The 6,069-nt window shown below is 37.2% G+C and overlaps 1 long non-coding RNA gene across 1 annotated transcript in view; it reads right to left on the minus strand.

Moving 5' to 3' along the window:
- LOC118746152 overlaps positions 1–6,069 on the minus strand; it is a 17,439-nt gene that overhangs the window by 293 nt on the left and 11,077 nt on the right. The gene's annotated exons all lie outside the window — the stretch shown is intronic.

Genomic DNA, 6,069 nt, shown 5'->3' on the forward strand with positions numbered 1-6,069 from the left:
GCGTCAAAAATAGAATAAATGAGTTCATTAAAGCGAATAGCATTCTCTCTCACTCCACCTTTGCATACAGGAAAAATAAGTCCACCTCAGTTTGTTTAAATCAGTTAATCCATCAAATACAGCTTTTAAAAAGTAACAAAAAGCAAGTAATTCTTTGCACCTATGATGTCTCCAATGCCTACAATTGTGTTGATGCCAATATTCTTAAAAATCAACTCATTTGCACATAGAAAGCCTTTATGTTGACTGGATTATAAACTTCCCTTCTTTCAGAATTCTGCAGCTGTGCGATAAGGTTACACAAATTCAAAATGGTGTACCTCCTCTTCAACATTTACACCGCGAAGCTCCACAATCTGGGCGACTGCAATACCAACATTTATCAGTTTGCGGACGATTTTTTTCTTATCTCTGCAGGGAACAATTTTGAGGAAGCAGTCAACAACATGCAGTCCAAATTGAATCTGTTTGTAGCAAAGTGTAACCGTCTTAATTTAATGTTTAACCCCTCTAAAACAAATGTTATGCACATCTCTCAAGGGTCGAAAAGGGCAATAGACGTCCTTGTTGGTAGTAGTAGGATACAACAAGTCAACGAAGTAAAAATTTTAGGAAGAACTTTAAATATGGCAATGATTAGCAATAGCCACTATACTGCCACTGTTGAAGCCGCGTCTAGCAACATTAAATTTTTTAAGTACCTAACTAACATTAAGTCAGATTTACATCCTCAGAAAGCCTTAAATATTTATAAATCATTGGTACGGTCAAACATCGAGTACGGTTACACTAAAGCCGCAAATAGCTCTAAGACAGCTTTCAACAAAATATCAGTGCTGCAAAACAAATTCCTAAGAAGGTGTCTCGGTCTCACTCCTTCAACTCCTGCCCCCATCATTTACGCCCTTTCAAATGAGCTACCACCTGCAGAACGTGCAAAATGGCTCACAGCTAAAGAGCTGGTGAAAATCCTTGCCTACAAGGACCCGATTTTAGACTCTATCATCTCAAATCGGAACATAAAATCAAGCTACTCGATGGTCTATCGACAATACGAGCACATTGTTGACTGTCTTGATGAGATTGACCGGTGTTCCCTTTCCCCCAACGTAAAAATCGTTGACAAAGTTCTTACAGGTAACAAGGCATTCACCACGGCGGAAAGTGTAAGAGCGCAGCATGCCAGCTTATTAACCAACTACTTGACTGATAAATTCCAGGTGATGTACACTGACGCTTCCTTGTCTGACCAAAGGACTGGACAAATCTGAACATGCCTTTCATATCCCCTTTAAAACTTCTTCCTCATTCGGTGAACTCCTTGCGATTGAGGAGGCTATCGAAATTGCAAAGAGAAAAAGGGTCAGAAAATTGGTAATTTTCAAGGACAGTTTGAGCTCATGTCAAATTCTTAGTAAACCTCAACCTACAAACAGCATTGCCTGCAGAATTATTAGGAAACTTTCCGAACTAAACTTTATAACAGACATTGTGTGGACGCCTAGCCACAAAGGTATACCAGGGAACGAAAAGGCGGACGAAATTGAGAAACGATAAATAGTCCCAGTAGGAATTGTAAACTCACCATGGACGAAGCTTTCAGGCAGCTAAAAGGCGACCTTTTCACAAACTGGTATGATAATTTTGAAGCCTACTCGGACGAGCACCGAAACCTTTTTGCCTCCACTTTCCCAATGAGAAAAAAGACAACGTGGTTCAGGAAACTGCTGCTGTCCCATGCTGAAGTTAAAAGACTTAACCGTGTATTATCTGGCCATACGTATGACAGGGCTTATCTTTACAAAGTTCGTGCAATAAGCACGAATCAATGTTTTTGTGGACAAACTGACGGTTACTTGCACCGGACCTTTCACTGTAGAGGGCTCACGAATCTTCGATCTAGCTTCGAGATATTTCATAGCCACGAAAACTTTTTAGACATTTTCAGAGGAAGCAATACTGCCAAGATTACACAACTATCCAAATTTTTCCAAAAAGCCAATTTTAACTTAAAAAATTATTTTCATACCCACTGGGAAAATATGTAAGCACCCTACGAGGCACAGTGGTCCAATGTGCAAAGCTAGGGTAATTTAATTAAATTTTTTGTTTGTAATTTTTCAATAAAATTTTTATCAAATATGCAAGAATATTGTCTACTTACGAGTAAATACAACTTTGTTTGAAAAAATTTGGCTACATATAAACATAACGGTATCCAAAAGTCATAGTAAGCAATAAGTAAAAAATGAAATTGTGCGTGCAACAAAAACAGTATTTTTAAGGCTCAATAACTTGTTTAAAGAAACTTTGTTTTAACTTAGTTCTTTCTCCTTCATTGTTTAAGTAAGAAAATTCAAATTATTACCGAAGTGGACGCACATTTTTTTTTTTTGGAGCTGATAAAGTTTTAATCTTTTTGATGTGTACCAAATTATTATTTTTTTGTTTTTGTAGAAGAAATCTTTCTTATATGGTAGAATATAGATCACTTACTGTACTTATTCTCTCAATTGATGTATATACTAATAGAATCCACAAAAAAATTCTGCGGCTAGCTGCGGCACCCATACATTTATTTTCAATTTTCAAAATGACTCCTCAAATTTCAAAACAGGAAATTTTTGATTTTTGGCTGTCGGCCCCTAAAAATGAAAGACTTGATGGAATAATGGATTTTGTACCAGGGAATATCAGTTTAGGATCTAGTGATAGAATCAAATTTGTTAAATTGAAATCATACGTGTGAAGTTAATTCAGAATTTGGGCCTTAAGTGGACAAAAGTTTTCCGAAAAAGAGAGCGGTTTGTTACTGCAAATAAAGATTGGCTCGAATTTGAAATTGACTTGTCACAATTTGTGTGTTCTAAGTTTGGTAAGACGACATTTTCTGCTGGTAGGCCAGTTAAAGTTTTGAAGATCGTTGCCAAAAAGTTAAAATGAAGAAAGCTAATGAGTCTTTGAAAGTTATCGAACCAGATGTATTTCTTACGGCCACTGAACTAAAAATTAGATCTTCAGCTACGCTACTTAATGAGCTTTTAAGTGCTTCTCCAGAAAGAGGTACTGCTATTAAGAAGGTCATATTGGCAAAGAAGAGTCCTAAAGGTATTTCGCCTGAAGAAGCTCTCGCACTAATAACACCGCCACACAAAAAAAATTACTGGGATGTGCATTGGACCGGACCTACCTATGGCTATATATTTCGACCCGCAGAATCCGAATTTGAATTCAGTTTGGCCAATATACCTCCTAGATTTCGAGAAAACTTCAAAAAACCGTTTTTTATTGCCGATTTTCACTACTTTTACGGTTTTTTTTGAAGTTTTCTCGAAATTTAGGAGGTATATTGGCCAAACTGACTTTAAATTCGAATTCTGCGGGTCGAAATACATAACCATAGGTAGGTCCGGTCAAATGCACATCACACTAATTTTTTTTGTGTGCCGGTATATTCGACACAAATTTATCAAAGCATCAGTATCGTTTACTTACTGAGGGCCATTTTCTAATGTAAGCAGTAAATTTGCCTTTACTAACAGGGCAGATAAATTGTTCCTGACTTTAAAGTGTTTTGGTTTCCTTATCTTACTGGTAAAAATAAATTTGTTATTCCGTAGAGTGAAACTTCACTACATTCGTCATATAATTTCAAAGGTTGACAATGCAACATAAGTAAATATAGAGAAAGAGCAACTGTTAGCAAAAACCAAAACCTTGGTTGAAATATCTAATATATCTGACTGATGAACCAAAACCGAAACAAAATTTAATGTTGGTTACACATTCTTAGAGGTTGCATCGGGTGAGTAACAATTTATCGATTCGAGAAATTAATGCGCTGATGAGAAAACGAAAACTCGTATATCGAGACGATAAAGTGGCCGGTAATCTAAAGGTTAGATGAGGAAACGGCCCTAAAAGATGTTAAGCTTGATCTGACTATTTCACAGTTTTTATTTTTTTTATTTTAAATATACATTAGGTGGATGATTCGGATCTGGCGTCAATATAGCATATACATAACAGACTTTCTATTTTTAATTCATCCCAAATAGTTAAAAAAGTTTTAGGTATGCAGGTATCTATAGCCGTGCGCAAGTGCTTAAAAAATGTACCAGAAATTAACGAAAAATTTAACTATTTAATTATATGGTTGGTAGGCGTGGTCGCTATTCGATCTTGCCCATTTTATGAGCAGAAGTTGTTAGTCATTCAGACATAATTTGTGCAAAATTTCATCCCGATATCTATCTTAGTCCTTAATATAATAATTAAATTACCCTAATAGAGCAGATTGGACCACTGTGCGAGGTAAGCCATGTTTTCTTTCAGTTTTTAGTAGCAAAATTGTCATCATGGCCAATGTCACCTACTAGTAAAGCGCAAAATGAACACCTCCGACGACACATTACGTTGTCAGTTGCAAAATAACGTGCAGCCGAAGTTATTTCCAAGCACCGAACTACTCCGAGCGATTGCTCTGAATTACACGTAACTTACTTTGTAAAGCGGCTCAGAAGTATGTCTGATACCAAATGTACATTCTAAATTCCTACTTACATAAGGCGGCCACGTCTTTGTTAAAGTAAGGGAGATTCGTCAGTGACGTGGTAAGGACAGCCGGGTGAAGTGTAAGTTGCTGGTAAGGTATTGCGTAAGTTATTTATAAACATTCGCTCTCAAAACTTATTAAACGTTTATTTGAAAAAACTTTTAATAAGCTTAATATTAAAAATTCTTATTTAACGCTTATTATAGCAAACTTACTTTAAGTTATTTTTAAAAACATTTATTGAAATGCTTGTTGGGTACTTTTACCTAAATTCACCCACTGGGAAAATAGGTAAGCACCTTACGAGGTAAGCCATGTTTTCTTTCAGTTTTTAGTATCAAAATTGTCATCATGACCAATGTCATCTACTAGTAAAGCGCAAAATGAACACCTCCGACGACACATTACGTTGTCAGTTGCAAAGTAACGTGCAGCCGAAGTTATTTCCAAGCGCCGAACTACTTCGAGCGACTGCTCTGCATTACACGTAACTTACTTTGTAAAGCGGCTCAGAGGTATGTCTGATACCAAATGTACATTTTTAGTTCGTACTTACATAAGGCGGCCACGTCTTTGTTAAAGTAATGGAGATTCGGCAGGGAAGTGGTAAGGGCCGCCAGGTAAAGGGCAATACCTTACCAGCAACTTACACTTCACCCGGCTGTCCTTACCACGTCACTGACGAATCTGGGGCACCGAAATTGCGCATATGGAAACTGTGCATTTAGACATTATTTCGGTTTCAACCGAAACTGTGCATGTATGCTTTATTTCGGTTTTTACCATATGCGTTATTTCGGTTTTAAACCGAAACTGTGCATGTATGCATTACTTCGTTTTTTTTCATATGCATTATTTCGCTTTTAGAACGGAAGTATGCATATGCATAATTTCGGTATTTTCTCATATGCATTATTTCGGTTTTCAACCGAAACTGTGCATGTATGCATTACTTCGGGTTTTTCATATGCATTATTTCGGTTTTCATCCGAAACTGTGCATGTATGCTTTATTTCGGTTTTTGCCATATGCATTATATCGGTTTTGAACTGAAATTGTGCAAGCATGCATTATTTCGGTTTTTGTTATATGCATTATTTCGGTTTTCTAACGAAAGTGTGCATATGGATAATTTCGTTTTTTCTAATATGAATTATTTACTTCTACTTAGTAAGGGTTTTAATCCCTAAGCGCGGCTGAAAGCCGCCTACGCAGAGAAAAGTTCTGCGCAAAAATACGTCCGCCCTTCTTTTCCGGCAATACAGAAAGGAGAATTCTACTTAGTAAGGGTTATAATCCCTAAGCGCGGCCGAAGGCCGCCTACGCAGAGAGAAGTTCTACGCAAAAATACTTCCGCCCTTCTTTTCCGGCAACACAGAAAGGAGAATTCTACTTAGTAAGGGTTATAATCCCTGAGCGCGGCCGAAGGCCGCCTACGCAGAAAGAAGTTCTGCGCAAAAATACTTTCGACCCCCTTTTCCGGCAACACAGAAAGGAGAATTCTACTTAGTAAG

The sequence above is a fragment of the Rhagoletis pomonella genome, unplaced genomic scaffold (assembly GCF_013731165.1).
Source record: "Rhagoletis pomonella isolate Grant_MI unplaced genomic scaffold, Rhpom_1.0 Rhpom_scaffold_00010, whole genome shotgun sequence".
Lineage (NCBI taxonomy): Eukaryota > Metazoa > Arthropoda > Insecta > Diptera > Tephritidae > Rhagoletis > Rhagoletis pomonella.